This window comes from Chenopodium album, chromosome 15, assembly GCF_948465745.1.
Source record: "Chenopodium album chromosome 15, dcCheAlbu1.1, whole genome shotgun sequence".
Taxonomy (NCBI): Eukaryota; Viridiplantae; Streptophyta; class Magnoliopsida; order Caryophyllales; family Amaranthaceae; genus Chenopodium; species Chenopodium album.
This window is the reverse complement of record NC_137848.1, coordinates 7515705-7535530: the sequence shown is the minus strand read 5'-3', so window position 1 is coordinate 7535530 and position 19826 is coordinate 7515705. Positions and strand designations below refer to the sequence as shown.

The following is a 19826-nucleotide window of genomic DNA, read 5'->3' as shown; positions in this document are numbered from 1 at the left end:
CTCTCCTCAGGAACTTACTCAGCAAAGTTATTTGCTTACACGTGAGAACCGTGCTCTAATACCAATTGTTAGTTAAGACGAACACTATAAGAGGGGGGTGAATTGTAGTGAGTTCCTAATTCCTACTTTTTGCGGAATATAAAACTGAAATGTAAAAGGAACTTGCACAACACACAATATTTTACGAGGAAACCTTCCAGGGTCCAACTGGAAGTAAAACCTTGAACCTTTTGAGGGATTTCAAACACCAAAACACTTCACTATAATAGGGCAAACTCTCCTATTACAACCTATTATAATCAGACCTAAACTCACAAGTTTTAGAATGAACTTGATACAAAGTAGAACCCTATTCTACCTAACCCAAGTCCCTGACTTAGATTCTCTCTGTACTCCATGAGTACTTGCTCACTCAACTTCACTATAGAAGCCTACAATACTGTATGCAATAAACAGTTCACTCACATAAACCAAAACAATACAAACTCTTGACTTCTAATATGTGATGGGAAAGCTACACATGGAATTCAAAACTAATATGACACAGTTAAACTTGGCAAACTTGCACAATTGAGCTCTCTTCAAATTCTTCACGCATAAACTCACAAGCTAAGTGTGTTAATTTTGAATTCTACCTTATATACAAGATGAACTCGTATAACAAGTGGGTTTTTCAAAAGATAGAACTTATCAAAACTGCCGATTTCATAAAACACGTTTTTATGTAAATCTTTTGTAAAGAAAATCTTTTTGGAAAACTTATCAAAGATAGATTTATGAAAAGAATAATTTCTTTTTTAAATCGGATTCTATAAAATAAATTTTTTTAGAAAATCTTTTCTTAAATTGAAACTTTATCATTTATAAACTTTCCTTTTATAAGCTTGCCAAGCTTTGCCACGCTTCTAATAAATTCCATGCATAAGATAACCTAACATATTTACAAGAATCCTTAAAAAATATAAACTTAACATAACTTAGATTGTTTCGTCAAAAGCTGTAGGTTAGGATACTTGGACTTCAGGCAGTCCGTGATTAAGTTCCTGCTGTCTTCACTTCTCCAGTACCTTACTGGAACTTCGCACGTCAAGTTCTTGTAGAACTTGATGTCTTCAATGCAGGCTAAGTTATGATTCTCAACTTGCTACCTTCATATTGCTGTTAGGGAACTCAGTTAAATTGACTTAGGAACTCTTCTTCTCTTTCTTTAACTTTCTTTAAAGTCTCCTTGAGTCTTCATAGGCAGGCTACTCTTCCACTTCCAAAGTGTACTTAACCTGTTCTATTTACAACACTTAGAAAAATCTTATTAGTTGAAGTTTGCTCTTTGTGTTCATCATCATTAAAACTCTTAAGCCTCAACAAATCGCTCTGGGGCGTTAGATAAGGAATAATTATATCGGTTGAAATATTATTAAGTTAGGAATGTATGACAAAATCACACGTCGTTCGGTGTAATTTATGTTAGTTATACTTTAATATTTGAACTTTTAATTCTCTTACCTAACGCCCCAAGGGCGCTCATTAGCTTTTGCCTTTTTAAAAAATACCCTCCATTTCTTTTAAGATGCTTCTTTCTAAATAAGAAAGTTTCAAATTAGATGCATGACTTTTCTTTTTAGTTAATAAATTCTCTTTATCTCTCTCGCATCTCAAGGATTAATCTCTTTTTTTTTCTCTCTTATCTTCAAAAACTGTCTAGAAGTCCGTATTTTTACAAATGATGTGCCTAAACAAACCGGAGAAAGTAATTGATATATGTGTAAATTGACATGAAGTCATATCATCTATCCAATGTTGATGGTCTATCCTTTGCTTAGTATGTTTAATTTGTATCGTCGAGTCACATGTAATGCATTTGTGATCACATTCATTAGGATTCTAACAAATACATCATGTATTAATAGTATTAATTACTAAAGAAACTCTATTTGCTTCAACATATTTCATCAATGATGAATTAACCCAAAAAATGTAATTCATCCGTTTTTATTGAAGGCATCACTTTCTATATATGAAAGTTTCGATTTAGATCCATCTTTTTTCTCTTTTAGTCAATATATTCTCTCTCTATCTCTCTCATCTCACATGGGTCCCATTTATTTTTCTCTTTATATCTTTCTACTCTAAATATTGCGTGGAACAAGGAATTTCAAAAGTATTGCATCTAATAAAAAATGGTGAAAGTATTAAATTACTACTGAATGAAATATCCTTAGCGTCAAGGGATTTCATCAATGTTGAATTAATCTAAATCCAAAAATGCTTTAAGAAAGTATCTATATACCCCAATCCAAAAATTAAAGTAACATGTATTACTTCCTTCATTTCTTTTTAGTTGACTCATTTCTTTAGTCACGTTTGCCAATAGTGCATAAATTCAACCATTAATATCTTTAATTACTGATAATTAAAAATTATAAAAAGTTGATATTTAATTACTCCCTTCGTTTCAATTTGTTAGTTCCATATACTATTTTGGGCGATTCAAAAATATCTACCCATATTGAATGTATTCCACTTTTAACTTAGTTTATATTTCCTATTTTATACATATTAAATTCTGATTGGTTTAATTAATTGATTGTGAATTGATGACATGACTCTAAGTAAAGAAATTATTCCCTTGAATTATGCAATTATATTTGACGGTTTCCTAAAAAAATCAAAATAATTTAAATAAGGCAATACTATTTATGAATTGTTTTTTACTTTAATGTTAGATTCCAAATATTCTTGTTTTCTTATTTTATGTGACTGATTCCATATGGGACTATCATATTGAAACGGAGGGAGTAGTAAATTTATATCATGACGAATCTAACAAGATCACACATGACTATATTTTTTTTTACATAACAAAACACAGTCAAAGGGAAATGTGTAAATAGTGCTTAAGTCAAAACGTGTCAACTAAAAGAAAAAAACAGTAATATATATATATATATATATATATATATATATATATATATATATATATATATATATATATATATATATATATATATATATATATATATATATTATATTTCAACGAAATTTCAAAATATACTAGTATTTCAATGGAATTTCAAAATCTAATCTACTTTTTGAAGAAAATTTGCTCGATCCAATTTAATTTTGAAAACAATGTGATCTGAATAAGTATCTTGGAAAATAGTGGACACCCCTGATATTATATTACTACGTACGCTACGAAATGGTTGAACAAAAGAGTAAAATTGAAGATTGTCCTTGCTAGCTAATTTAATCCAAAAAAAAGTCCCATCTGCCCATGACCACAACTTGGAAGTTGGATGGCCTCACATGGGACAAACACCCTCTCTTCTAAGGGCATTTATAAACCTCACTACCCCCTTCTTTTTCTCTACACAAAACAAACTAACTTCACTTTGCTAGCTATTAGCCAGCAATACAACAAGCCAAGCTTAGCTAGCTTATACCACCCTTAGCTTTTCTCTCTATCTCTCCCTCCCTCCCCATCAAACAACCACGACGATGCGTTTAATGAGGAAAGGCGCTAGTACACCAGCAATGTCACGTGTCACAACCAGGAGGTGGCGATGTAAGAAAGGGCAGCCACGACGATCACGTGAAGCGGTTTTGAGGAAGGTTAGGAAGTTGCAAAGAGTTATACCCGGTGGCCAAAGGGTGCAGCAGATAGACCACCTTTTTCTTCGAACAGCTGACTACATTTTGCACTTAAGGTTGCAAATTAACCTCTTACAAACTCTTTTTAAAATCTACTCACGCTATATTTAAGTTAATTTAATGAATTATTGTACCATATATACATATTATTATATCATACGAAGTATGATATTAGCATTTTAGAAATAATTTATTACTCTTTTCAACTCAAAAAAATGAAGGGAAAAAAAAATAGATCAAGCTTTTTTTAGGGTGAATAAATTTTATTTTTAGTAGCTTATGGAATGCATTATATTGAAGTTGTAATATCGTCGTTATTATATTATAGCTTCAATGTATTAGATTTCATAATATAGTGTCATTAATAATTAATTAGTTTATTGTTTATATAGTTATTAGCTTGGTATATGTAATAATGAAGTCATATACTAGTATTCATTTGATTTTTTCATTAACGGCTGAAAGTTTCTTGCTACTTTTATTTTAGCATAATATATTATGCGTCTGAAATTTCATGTTTCTTCTATTCTGATTAGGAAATTAATAAAATTAAATTAAAGTGAGGGATTTGAAACTTCTTATTCTTATACGACGTATCTGTATATCTTGTCTTATTATCATTGGCATTATCTCATGCCAAGTAATATATTTATATGTGGCTTGATTTGATGATTTCTATTTGTCCATATTTAATTTCTTGAGTGTTGGGTTAGTGTAGCCCAAATTCTATAAGCCCAATTAATTATGTAGAAAATTGTACTACATTGAGAAATTGATGGAGAATTGTGGACGAATCTAGAATTGGTGAATAATCATGAACAGTCTATATTTATGTGGCAATTTAAAGAGCATGTGTGTAGAATTTTCCACACACTTCTTCCACCTCCATACATCGCCTATAAATATAAGGTGTTGGACATCATTTGGAAGTATGTATCCACCTGCATCATGCTCCAATAATCCTATCTATCCCTCATACAATCTATGAGTGTCCCTCCATACATATCACGATCGGAGTTTCTACATACAATAGTGAAAGTTTTCATGTATTACTCACCCTTTTAAGGGTTTTTGTATTCTCTTATTTTTATATAGTGGATTATTTCGGTGCTCGTCGTCATTCTTTTTTTTTTTTTTTTTTTAATTTTCCCACGTTAAATATTGTGTGCCCATTTCTTTACTCTTATCTTGCCTTTATTTACCTCCTAATTATTTTATCAATTTCTACGTATTTAATTTGCACTCTTTACTCTTCCATGACCTCCTTTTTGGGTGTCATCCCAAATTACTTGACAATTTTTAAAATTTAAGATAATATTCCCTTCATTTTGTTTTCAAAAAATTATAATTGAAAAAAAAAAATGTTTCCCTTGTTCTAGTTAGAGAGGGATACAATTTTAAAAATCTAATTTTTTTTACGACAAATTCTAATCTTACCTTTATGGTTAATTGATAGAAGTAATATTTTTAGTTACGAAAAAATTAATCTTTTATAATAAAAATCCGAAAAATTAGGTTGTCATGTTTTTTTTGCGTAGATTAAATAGAATTTATTAAATAGTGCAATTTCTTTCTCTATATTTCGGGTGTATTTTCAAAAAGCAATCATATAACAACTTTAGCTTGAAAATTGTATTTAGAAAATTAAATTAATAATTTGAACATGTTAATGTTGGGAGGGACGAATTCATATTCTCACGTAGCTTTTTTTTTTTAACAATCGAATCAAATAAAAAAATTATTTTAGCAAAATTACGATCGTTGATGCAAATCGTACATTCTTCATAACATCTTTTATATTGTTGTGATTTACAGTTTTCTTCAATGAGGAGTCTATCGATCTATTGTGGTCGGGAAGAAAATTTTCGTCTGATTCATCTAGTTTTAATTGAAGGATTAACCTCTTTTTCGATTCCACACAAATCTTTATCCATAAAATAACTTGTGCTATAGTAAACTCAAAAAACAAAAACGAAACTAAAAACAAAGTCCACCATAAGGGAACTTACTACACTCAAACCCACTATAGGGGTTACTTAGAGTGTATTTAAATTCAATAACAAAAGCATAAAGAAACTAAATGGAAAGGGTCAAATTTGGCTATTTTTTAACACTTTTTTTTGAAGAACCCTAGCGTAAAAAAAAAAAAAAAAAAAAAAAAAAAAAAAAAAAAAAAAAACGGCTAGAGTTTTTTTATGCTCTTTACTCTCACATAGCTGAGTAGCTCATATATATTAGTTTCATTTTATATTTTTTTTTTTAGGGTAATGCTATATGGAAATTTATCAACAATTCACGAGTAAATCGGTGTAATAAATGTTTATTTATTGTCAATTCTTTCCATTTTTAGCTTCTTATATGTATCTTTTTCTTTTTTTCAAGGAAAAAAATACTCCGTTTATTTTTTACATGAGAGTCGGTGTTAAAATACTCAAATTAACTTGAAATGATATTTATTTTGAAATTGAACAGATCGAAAAACCACCGTACAATTTAGTAAAGTTAATTATTCATGGTGCATGTTATTCCAGAAATCATGGTGCATGTTATTCCAGAAATGAAATTTTATCCCGAAAGAATTTCAAATCCTAAAGAGTTTAGCTTGATAGAATGATCAATTGATCAACATGGAAATCAATATTATTACTACTACAAAACTAATGTTCAATCCTCAAAAACATCCTATTGAGTTGCCTATAATATAATACTCCCTTTGTTTAATATAATAGTCCCATATAAAATCAATCACATAAAATAAGAAAAGGAGAATATTTGGAATCTAACATTAAAGTAAAAAACAATTCATAAATAGTTTTTCTTTATTTAATTTTTTTTTTTATTAGGAAAGCATTAGCCATAATTGCATAAATCAAGAGAGCAATTTCTTTACTTAGAATCATGTCATTAATTCACAATCAATTAATCTAACCAGTCAGAATCTGTTATGTATAAAATAGGAAATAAAAACTAAGTTAAAAGTGAAATACATTCAATATGGGTAGATCTTTTTGAAACGCTCAAAATAACATATGGGACTAACAAATCGAAACGGATGGAGTAATTTATTATTGCCGGGATATATATATATATATATATATATATATATATATATATATATATATATATATATATATATATATATATATATATATATATATATATATATATATATATATATATATATATATATTCTCATATATTAAGTGCCAATATAAGCACCATTAATATATTCCTTTGTTCTTAAAAAAAACTTGTAAAGAAAGACGTATTGTGGTCCATTACAAAATTAAATTTATGGTATGTGGTAATGTGGTATGTTTATAAATTATAAGCCGTATTTAATTTGTCATGTACTAATCACACATCTGTAATTAGTGGATATGTTGAGTCATATAATATTATTATTTATTGCGAAAATTTAAGGACCAATAAGACAATTACACCTTATCTATTACGTGTATACAAATTTTAGAGTACCTCACTCAATGATTTTATTAGCTAGAATCTGACTAATTTGAATTCAAAATGGGAATATTTTTTTTATACGATAAATGGGAATTATAATGTAGGAAAGCTATCACAACAAATTTTGCTTTGTTCCCATAGCTTTGGTTAATCTCCAAAATTAAAACGATTTATTTTTGTATTATTTTTTTAACAATATTTTAAACTTTAAAAACCAATCATCTATAAAATTGCAAAATGTACCATAATTAGCATATATATATTCCTACTCTTTTTTTGGTTGGACTCTCATAGTCTCATATCATTCCATAATCCTCACTAGACAATATAAAGAAGTCATTCTTGGGGGAAAATTGCCAATAATATTTGTAGTATAATTCGTATACATAATTAATTCATTATAGAACGCTTATGGCTTTGTTTAGCAATAACTTAATTAAAAGCTTTATCTAACTTACTGCATTAGAAAAGTTGTTAAATGTAGCAAGAAGGGCGAGGTAGATTAAGAAATAAAAAAGGTTTTGAATAACTATTACTCCAACACGTATAGGATTTGCTAATCCTACCACAAGTGAACATGAAAATGAAATTGAAACATTTTTAGTTTTACTAACACTAGTTTAATTTGAAACGATTTTGCTAGCTAGTGTTTAGTAACTTAACATTAAATTATGTAGTGTGTTGTTTAAGCCTTGTCAAAATAAAAAATAAAAATAAAATAAATAAAAAAAAAAAAAACAAACAAACAAACAAACCTTAACATCAATGAGGAAAAGAAAAATATGTACATGTGCCTAAATCCATAAAATTATAATTATATCATTTAGTTTTTCATAGATTTTCTTCCAAATTTGATGGAAACCTTATGAAAAATTGAGGAAATTAATTTTTTTGTCTACAAAGTAAATTAATTTCAATTGTTTTCCTCATTTAAAAAGCAATCTTATTTGTGTATCAATATTATAGTTAACAATCAACAACGCAGTTATGCCACCAATTGGTTGTTGATGTAGCGGTGATTGGGGCTAGACTTGGTAGGGAGGACCGCGTCTTCTTGATACTCGAATCTGGATTAACCCAAAGGATAAACCGGGTGCAACACAAAAAAAAAAAAAAAAAAAAAAAAAAAAAAAAAAAAAAAAACCGCAGTTATGCCTTCCTTTGGTTGTACTAGCTCCGTATTGCTTTCTAATTCTAGTAAATCAATACATTCTTGTATTGCTTAATTATTTACTTGCCAAAAAAATTAGAGGATTTCTATGGAATACCACAATTTTTAAAATAAAACAAAAAGATACACGATTATTAATGATCACAATGCTAGCAATTCAAGTTACAAATGTGGTTATACTCATTTATAAAACGAAGTGAACATGGCAACAAGTGTTGTTCCGGTGAATCGGTCGCTTACACAGCTAATTAGCGTTGTTGTTGGAAGAAATAGGCCGCTAGTAGGTCGCAAATATACGTGTTGCCATTAGCCTCAATTATATTAATTTTGAGCAACTTTTACTCATTCCCTTTGCATGTTTGCGTCATGTTATATGTTGGAAATGCGCATCAATTCATGGCCTACCATATTTAGATACTGTATCTTGCATTAAAGATCATCTAAAATCCTCTTTTTAAGATTAGGTAAATTACCTGAAAATGTTATTTTATTAGCCTAAATTTATATTATTCTATTTGAACTTATCAATCTTTATCTTATATTACTAATGTTATTTGAACTTATCAAACTTTATTACTCGTAGATCTGATTAGAGTTTGTATACGGCCGGTGTTATTAGACCTTATTAGAACTTATTAACTCTTTTCTTATTTTTAGCTTATCAATCCTTATTAATATTATTTGAACTTATCTAACTCTCAAATTCATATTTTCTTACCACATACCACATTAAGTAACAAGTCATTGCATACCTCTTATAGAAATAATATAAAACAAGATAAAAGAGACATTTTTAAGAGATGAAGGGAGTAGATCGACACGATTGACACCCAAAATCTGCTAAATCTGTTAACACAAGCATGTTAGAGACACATGGAAATGAGATAATAGGAATATGTTAGTATGTATATATTATTATGATTGCACGTTGGACAGTTGATCATATGAAATCTAAATAAAAGACTTATTCCACTTTCCCAAGAAGCTAAGTGGAATTGAACCTTTTAGTGATGAACAAAAGAATGGACCATAGGACCAATAGATTTGGTTTTGATTTCCATTTCCATGTCATATAAATATGTACTCACATGCAAATATATATTCAGTACAACTACTCAGGTTCCACCCATTCGACATTTAGTGTATGTCCTTTGATATTGAATCATAATTATTTTCAGAATTTTTGTTTTATCCCAACTATTTTAATCTAGTAATTTCCTTGTAGTGTATATAGTTTTGTTTATTAATAATGTTCTCCTTGGACAAAATATCTAAAGGCTTGTTTGGCATTGTTTTTTGTTTTCAGTTTTCAGTTTTTTTGAAAATCAAAAATCAAAAACAGGAAACAAGAAAAAGGTGTTTCCACTTTTCAGTTGTCAGTTTTCAAAATTATCATGATTTTAATAAGTTTGACTAATTTTTTATTTATTATATGACATATATCATATAATTTTAAAAAGCAAAAAACCAAAAAACAGAAAACCAAAGTGATGCCAAACGAACCCTAAACAAAATCGAATTGAATTTGATCAGCTCAGAATACATATTGGTCTAGTTATAAATGAATTATTGTGCATTTAATGTATGGATGTGATGTTGGCCTGTTGGGTTTTAGATATAGGCGATATTTAATTTCGGATATTACAATTTACTACTAGTATGAAATTAAATTAATGATACAACAGTTATCAATCCCCATTTAATGAATTACCTCCATTTATTATTATTATTATTATTATTATTATTATTATTATTATTATTGAGTTTTGTATTGTGGCGTGTCACATGGTATGATCACTTTTGTGTATAAGAAATGATCATTATTCGTTAATAACAATATTTAAATAATATATACTAGTGTAAAAGTCAAACTATTATTCCGTATAATGTAAAGGTAAAAACACTCACACAGCTACACAAGTTTATATTTGATGGGAATTCACGTTATGATTTTGAGGTCACAAGTTCGAGTCTCATCATCTACATTTACTTGGTATAGTAGGAGGGTTCTCTTATTACTCCCCTCTACTCTCAAGTGTTACCTGCAGAGGTGAATAAACCTAACCTGTGAGAGATGACTAGTTTAATAAGGTCATTTATGTTTTATTACTTTAAAAAATAATGATGCGGCTAAAAATATTGGAGGGTTATACGGTATTAGGCTAGTAGATTTTATGAATGAGTATGACAAGCTGTGAGTGGGGGCCGAAACTTTAAAGACTGAGGCCCAAGATTCAAACGCTGAGTGGAGGCCCAAACTCTATATAGAAAGCAATGAGAGAGTAAGAAAATGCCCATTATGAACATGGACAAGCAAGAGGCCCATAATAATTATGTACAGAAATAACGAAAAGATCCCAACAACATAAGAAAGACGAATAGGATTTGACTAGTGTATAGTAGACCTGGCAATCTTGACTCAACCCGAACGATCCAACTCGTGACCCGCAAATTGTTGAAACCCTAACCAACCCGACACGACCCAATTCCCAAAGTGACCTCTGACCTGATTTTAACCCAAATTAACTCATCCTAATAGACCAGAATTTTGTTAGCCAACTTTCAAGTTTAGCGGTTTAAATCATACAAAAGCGTTTATAATGTAATAATGGTACGAGTACTGTGTAATTTTGCAATTTACAAAGAATCCCACTTGATTAGGAACAATATTAGACTTGGAAACTGACCCGACCCAACACCGAACTGACTCAACCCAAATTGACCCGACAATTGGACTTGAAAATTACCTGACTCGAGCTGGGTTGATCCGAACTTAACCAGATCAAACTCAACCCAAACTATTGACCCAAAACCCGAATCAACTTGATTCGTACACGACCCGAATATTTATTGTCTTGAAATTGACCCGACTTGAATAACCTGTTTTCCAGGTCTAGGCTGTACATGAAGTGTTAGATCCAGAGATACAAAGAAATCAAGTTTCATTTGAATGTAATGGAAAATTTGCCAATTGTATCCATTTAAAGTTTATATTTTGCAAATTGCAGGCATTTAAAAAATTTGCATTGCAATTTGCAAATTATAGCCCAAAGTACTAATAAATTGTAAATTGCAATCTTATTTGAAATTTTTATCGATTAGGTCCCAAAAAATATTCCGATAAGATTTTAGGGGCCATTTTAGGGCTTAAGGAACCAAATTGAGCTCGGAACTGGGAAAACATTAAAGTAAAGGCCTCATTTTCAAGGCAAAAAAAATAGTTGCATACAAATCGATACATTTTTTATACGCAAAATGAGGCACCTATATTAATTTTTTTGGCAATTTCAAGCTCAATTTGGTTTCTTAAGAACTAAAATGGCCCCTAAAATCTTATCGGGACATTTTTCGAGACCCAAATCGATGAAAATTTTAAAAGGGGTTTCAATTTACAATTTATTAGTACTTTTGGGCTGCAGTTTGCAATTTTTTTAAAATGGCTGCAATTTGCACAATATAAACTTTAAATGACTGTAATTGACAAATTTTCCAAATGTAATTCATAACATGTGAAACACGAACAATTGAATTTTGCTAGGATTTTGTTATTTCGCACAGTATTGAGATTGATGGATATCCTACATGCTACAAGCTCACAAATTATGGCAATCGAGAAAGAAGGAAGCGGAGGAGCAGAGATATAGAAAGGAAAACCAGAAGGGAAAAGAAGGAAGCCGAGGTGGGAGAAAGGTTAGGAAAATATAAGCGAAAAGTGTTAAAGTATAAACTTTCTAAATAACACATGTAAGTGTTGAACATTAAGAAATAAAAAGGATGTTTAACACTTTATAAAAGCTAAGGGATTACTTCTCTCTCTCTCTCTTAGTGTGCGTCTGATTGGCCCCTGAATGGGTCTACGACAGAAAATTTTGGTGAAACGGCTAGAATCCGGCTAAGGTACATATTTCTACAAAAAGTATTGTACAATGTGGTCTATTACAAAGATTTTGCTAATGAGCATTCTAAGGCCACTAATTAATATATGTGTTTTGCTATATGTAGCCCTTAGTGCTACAAATAAGATTTAATATCTTTTATTTTTGGTATAAGTTTAGGAATATATGACAAAATTACGCGCAAATTAGTGTATTTAATGAATATATTTCGTCAATACTCTCATCTTTTAGCTTTTTATACACAATATTAAATTTTGAATGAATGTCAAATCACGCATCGATCAGTGTAATTAATATTTATTTTACTTTAATACTCCCATTTGTAGTTCTCTTATCTTACGTAGGGGGTGTTCGTTAGCTTTTGTCTTATTACAAATACAAAGTATAGTTAGTTTCTTTGTAAGGTCGTTGAACTAAGTAGTTATCAATGACAAGCTAGAAGTGAAGGCCCAAACTTCATATAAACAAGAGAATAAGCAAAGATCCATAATAAACATGAGCATAAAGCAAGAGGCCCATAATAATTATGTAATCAATGAAAAGAGCTAACCAATAACATAGGCGTATTTTTGGGTTATTGCCATTATTGGGTTTAATGAAAGGAATCCACTTTTGAGAAATCCGAGGTAAATCAAATGAACATTAAGCTATTGTCCTTTTCGAGTTGTCACATGCTTGTCGATTTTAGGCCCATTTTACCGGCCACTGATCTTCCTATTTCATGAAGCCGTTGCACGCCATTCTTATACATTTGCTTTGTTTTTTTACACTACATTAATACGTATTCTCATAATCCACCTTTTTTAAAAATAAATAATCAATATACCTTTATTAAGTACTGCTCCCTTTAATCCTATTTTTTTTGCCCCATTTGACTTTTTATGGTGTCTAAGATGCGTCTTAGAAACGCAAATAACATTATTACTATATGCATTAAAATTATAAAAATTTGATATACAAACAATGAGACAAATCCAACAAGACCTTACATGACTATATTATTTCTTATAAATTAATGAGAAGTTACGATAAAATATTTTAAAGTTTGACCTAATTATTTGAAATGGGACAAAAAAATAGAAGCGGGGGGAGTATTAATTAAAGATGTACGGAGTAAATGGTAATGTACAAGTTTTTACGATCAATTGATTGGATTTAAGTATGAAGAGGTTCATTGATGTGTGAAATTAACTTAGGACTTGTAGAGTAATTAATTAGACAACAATCTATCTTACCTTGCTTTCCTATTTTAGAAAGACAGGTGAAAAGAGCATTATATACTTATATTCATCTTTTTAGTGGAAAAAAATATACTCATCTGTGATGTAAACCTATCAAAATAGTTGATCAGTTTTTAATTTGGATTAATTTTGGTTATGTGCTGAAATTTCTTGATCATGATCCAAAATGTTTAATTATGACTCGATCGATAAAGCCTTTCGGGGTAATGTACAAAGAGAAGGTGGAAGTGAGTGCAATTTAAAGGATACATTATTGACTTTGAAATGACACATCTTCTCGTTTCACTAGAGACCTAGAGTATAATTGGCATGGAGATGATGTTCGTCTCTCGATTTGATAGTGCACGGAAAGCACAGCCGAGTGATAGGATCATCAGATCATATACCCTATATCTTATGCTCTTCCCCTCATTGTAACATATATTTTTAACTACTACGGCCCTGTTCTCATCAGATTATTTTTAGTTCAGTACAGTTTAATTCTAACAAGTTCAGTTCATTTCAGTTCAGTTCAGTTCAGCTCCTAATTTCCTTCTCTCATAAAATATTCAGTTCATTTCAGTTCAACTCTAATAAGTTTAGTTCAGTTCAATTCAATCATTCATTTGAGTTCATCTCATTTCAATCAATGAGAACATGCCCTACCTCTGTATTTTATTACTGGGTTTTTTTAAATGGTAACTTTGTGGTATTCACTTTTTCAAGCTGTGTCCCTCCCTTTTCAAACTTCCACGCTACCATTAACGATCACCGTTAGTGGGACCCACTTTGCACTTTTATATATTTTTTCCCGATTTAAGTGCTAAAAAAATATCCCGTTAAAGGTTTTAGGGGTCATTTTGATCCTTAAACCTTAACGGGAACCAAATTGAGCTCGGATTATTTGACAAAAAAAAAAAAAAAAAAAAAAAAAAACCTTAAAAAGCCTCGTTTTGTGAATTCTAATTTTAACAACGGAAATCCAAATTCTCAAAACAGGGGTTCTACGTTATTTTTTTTTTTTTTTTGCCAAATTTGAGCTTAATTTGGATCCCTAAAAGATAAATTAACCCCTAAAAGCTCTAACAGAACATTTTTTAGCACACAAATCAAGAAAAAAGTTTAATAAGTGTAAAGTGGGCTCCACTGACGACAACATCTAACGAAAGGTTAACGCCAAGGTTACAATGTATTCACTTAGGGCCGTTTACATTTACTAAAATGAGCTAAACTGTACTGAACTGATTGGAGCTTAACTAAACTGAACTGAACTGATTGGAGCTGAACTGAATTGAAATGAGCTGAGTTGAATAGAGATGAAATGAATATTTTATGAGAGAATGAAATTAGGAGCTAAAATGAACTGAACTGAATTGAACTGATTAGAGTTGAACTGAACTGATATTAAGCTGAAGTGAGCAGACTCTTAATGTATCTTGAGGTTATAGTATGGAAATTTAAAAAAGGGAGGATACAGCTTGGAAAAGTGAATATCACAGGGTTACTATATTATGTAGAAAAACTCTTTATTATTTGTTCCTTTTCTTCATACGTGGAGTTTTAGGAGGAATAGTAAAAAGTAATAATAAAATATAAAAGAAGTGAGGTTGGGAGGAGAAAGGAGAGAGAATATAAAAATATTAAATTATGATAGTTGGGAGTTTACTAGGAGAGAATAATTAGTATAGTAAAATATTGTAAAAAGTTTCCAAAAAAGAAAATGGAACAATTAATAAAATATGACTGTAAAAGAAAAGTAGAGTAAGTAATAAAATATGACTGTAAAAGAAAAGTAGAACAAGTAATAAAATACGAGAGAGTATTAACTATAAAAGGGCGTTTGGTTTGCAGAGTAGTATGGGTTCTTCAATATGGGTTGAGAATCAATAATGGAGTTAAGGTGGTATCAAGTTGGAACTTGATATTTAAAACTAAGTGCTTGGTTCAATTCTGGAATAGAATCTCTCACTATTCCCTCTTTTAATTTGATACATGAGGGAATGGAATGAGTAAAACACATCTCCCCCCAAGATTTTTAAACCCCATGCTTCATGGATTTGAGGCATGTGTTTAAAATTCATACTTTTGATTAGGGATGTCATTGGAACGAGGCGGGGCGGATGTTGGCTTTCCCATCCTCATCCTCGCCAAACATTTTCATCCCTATCCCCACCCCCATCCTCGCGGCGGGTTCAAAATTTATTCGTATTCCCGCCCCGGCGGGTACAATCCCAAAACCATCCCCGCGCCCACTCTACACTTGAATATCCATCCCCACTTAAACCCCACCTAAGACCCGCCTAATCCCACCTTCCAAATACAACTATACTACATAATAATGATTAAAAAAAATTATTGTTAAGTTATACATTTTTTTTGTTTATAATATAGGTCTATTACAAAGTATTATACTGTTATTGTATTATTTTATTTAATTTTCATAAAAAATGTTATATAAGTATATATTTTTATGTAATAATATATATGAATGTAGGTATGGGGCGGGTACGAAGTGGGGACGGGATAGATACAACCTAAAATCCACCCCCACCCCATCATCCATGGCGAGTATAGTTTTTATCCCCATTCCCGCCCCACCACCCGCCAAACTGGGATCCATCCCTGCCTCACTGAGGCGGATCTCCTATTTGACCCGCCCCATTAACATCCCTACTTTTGACAACCAAACATATGGTATGAGTTTTAGTCATTCTAAACCCATACCTCGTACCTATATTTCGCGAACCAAACACCCTCCTTAGTAATATCTTTAGTTACGTTACATATATTCATATATATACACACACTAAAGGTATACGAAAGTATAATAAAACAAATCTAATAAAAGATATATTTTCAAAGCTAAAAATCACTAACGAAATATGAGCTAAAAAAAAGTATTACTTCCACTATCCTTATTAAGAACCTGTATTTCATTTTGGAGAATCAAAATTAAGATTCTATTTCTATTTATATGTTACGCTTTATGACAATATTATTCTCTTTTTGATGATTTGTCATTTTTTTCCTTTTTCTTTTTTGTATTTTTGATATAAATTCTTAACACTTTCTCTCTCATTCCCATCAATAATATCTCGCTACTTTTCTTTCTATTTATCTCTCTAACCCCACATGCATATTTGTAATCCCAATCATTAGTTTTATGAATCTACAAATATCTTAATTCTCATAAAAAAAAAAAAAACTAAATAAGCTCTTAATAAAAGAACGGAGGGAGTACTGCAGAAGGTGTTCATTATAAACAATCACTAAACTTGTGGTGAATTATGATATGTATCTAAACACAACTTTATTCCTTGCTATCCAGATTCCCTATTTGACAATTTTAAATTATGGGATTCTATGACTAATCATTCTAATTATGAAAGAGCTAGATATACTAACGAATTCATTTTTAAAGAGAAGTAAACTTAAAAAATAATAATAATAAAGGTGTCGTTTGGTTGATGAAAACAAAAAATTCCAATTTTTTTTTTTTTTTTTTTTTTTTTTTTTTTTGACATATTCATGCGAATCCACAAAATAGAAGAATTTGATTATCTTTTTTTTTTTTTTTTTTCAGAATAGAAGAATTTGATTATCTAAAAATCTAGATAAATAGGAGTTTTCATGGGATTTTTCACTTTCTATGATTATCCAAATATTTATTAGAATTTCCTAAGAAATTAAATTACATGAAAATTAAATTTCCATAAAATTGCTCTTACCTTCAACCAAACAAGTCCGAAGAGAATGTCATAGTTCTTTCACATCTACACAAAGTGACATCCTTTTCTCTCTGAGATAAGGACTCGTAAAGAAGCAAGAGAATCTAAGCAAGTGTAAATTGTACCAAAAAAAAACCTTACACTAAATTACGAATATAGCCCCTTTATATTCTATGAAGCACAAAATTGGGCCTACCTCCACCTTTCTTATTGGCTCTCACCAATTAACCTTCCTTTTTGGAACATCCCACAAAAACTTCTTCACTCCTTTCTCTCTTTCTCCTCCAACACAAGTAAGTTGAACTTTTGATTTTCCTCTCAACTTTTCTCCCCACTACAAAACCCAAAAAGAAAAAAAAAAAAAAAAAATAAAAATAACCATAAAAACGAAAGAAAGAATCTTGGAATTTCTAGGGTTTTCTCTCTCAATTTCAATTGAAGCCTCATTCAACACCAACATATTCAAGATTTTGTTCAACTTCACTTGCAAAAATCTAAAAAGGTTAGGTTTTTACCCTTTTACTCTGAAAAATTACCCCAAATTTTGAACTGGGTACTATTTTTTCTGTTGAAGAAGTGGTTTTTACTGCCATTTGAAGTAAAGATTGTATCTTTCTCCTCATTTTCGCTGTTAATCTCACCTAAATTGCTTCCAATTTCTTAGTAAATAAGAAAAAAAAAAATATGATTTGGGTTTTGTCAGAAATCTAGAATTTGAAAATGGGTTCTTAAGAAAAATTCAAAACCCACAAATCTAATGTAATTAAGGGGTATAATCTTGGGTAATGCCCAAATTTTCAAAATGTCATCTTTTTCAAGTAATCTTGACACACCACCGCAAACACCGCCGTCGCTACCACCGCCACCACCATCCTCCTCCGGTGGCGGTAAAATTAGCCCTGCAATATTGTTTATTATAATAATATTAGCAGTAATTTTCTTCATTTCTGGGTTACTTCATTTATTAGTTAGATTTTTTGTAAGACAAAGATCTTCATCATCTTCCTCATATTCCCAATCAAATAGATACCCGGAAAATTTTTCGAGTTCTGATGCAGTTCAAAGGCAATTACAGCAGCTTTTCCAGCTTCATGATTCAGGGTTAGACCAAGCATTTATAGATGCACTGCCTGTGTTTCAGTACGAAGAAATTGTGGGTTTAAAAGAGCCATTTGATTGTGCAGTGTGTTTGTGTGAGTTTACTGAGCAGGACAAGTTAAGGTTGTTACCATTGTGTAGTCATGCCTTTCATATTGATTGTATAGATACTTGGTTGTTGTCGAATTCGACTTGTCCCCTTTGTAGGGGTGCTCTGTACACTCCTGGGGTGGCTATCGAAAACCCGGTATTTGATTTCGATGATTCGAGGGATGAGGAGAAGGGGGTTGAAATTGAGGTTTCTAGTGATAAGAGGAGGGTTTTTCCTGTTAGACTTGGCAAATTTAAGAGCACAAGTAATAATAATAACAATCATAGTTGCAACAATGAAGAGGTTGTAGAAGTGCAAGATCAACTACATGTACTTGAAAGAGGGAAAATTAATGATAGAAATTCGAATGTGGGCGAAACGAGCAGTAGTAATTTGGATGCAAGGAGGTGTTTTTCAATGGGTTCATATCAATATGTTGTTGCTGATTCAGTTTTTCAAGTTGCATTATGTCCAAAAAAAACATCAAATGAAGGTGCTGAATTGAAGATGATCAAGGGTAAAAATGTTAATTTTACTGCTGATCATAATATTGGGGACGCTGAAGCTAGAAAGATAAATATTGGCAGTAAAACTGAGAGTCTTTCAGTTTCAAAGATATGGTTATGGTCTAAAAAGGGTAAATTTACCAATTCTTCAAACACAGAATTTAGTGGTTTTTCTGTTGATAATAGTATGAATTTGCCTTGGACTCATAAAGGTGAAGCTACATGATAATTATGAAGGTATTCCTTTATTTTTTTTCTTATTATAAACTTTTTATCATTTTATTTTGACCCCACTCATATACTAAAGTTCTTAGATTAGGCTTTTGCTTTTTCTTTTGTTTTCCTGTGTAATTAATTAATTGTCTCTAGGTTTTGCTATCTGATGATGTGAATTATGTTCCTTTTTACTCCAACTTTTAGATTAATGGCAGTGTAACTTTACCTTTTGATGAAGCTGAATACAGAAGCTTTTTGGGGAAGAGATTGTCATGGTGTCACAACCCCTTCATAATCGTATGATAATCTAATTCTCTCCGTCTTGGAATTATTTGTTCGCATTGTTTTAATTGTTCGTAATCGGATGATGACTAAATTTAATCTAGAAAACGTAATAATTTTTTTGAGACACCGTGAAGTAGGAGTTTACGACTTTACGTGACCATTAATTAATTTGAGATATTATTTGTGGTATGATCTGAATTGTTCACTTATGAAGTCATTTTAATGGAATTTTCTGGACTTATGTGGTTGGAAATTTTATTATAACTAACCCAATCTTATATATATCAACCACTCGTGAGCTATATTTTCAACTAAAAAATGTGCTCACGATTAGTTGGCATACTTAAACTAAGCTTAATTACTCTGTTTTAAGCCGTTGGAATACTTGGAAGTACCAATTTTTGTAAGATTCCAAGGATAAACAAGTACTTTGTAAAACTACTTGTTTTGTCTTAGGTGTTAGATGCAATGTTTATTGTCATTGGAGGAATGTTAGGTG

General features: G+C 30.7%; 1 pseudogene; it reads left to right on the top strand.

The window, feature by feature from the left end:
• Nucleotides 1-17390: 17390 nt before the first annotated feature.
• LOC145581765 (RING-H2 finger protein ATL46 pseudogene) lies at nt 17391-19340 on the top strand (annotated as a pseudogene).
• Nucleotides 19341-19826: the final 486 nt, after the last annotated feature.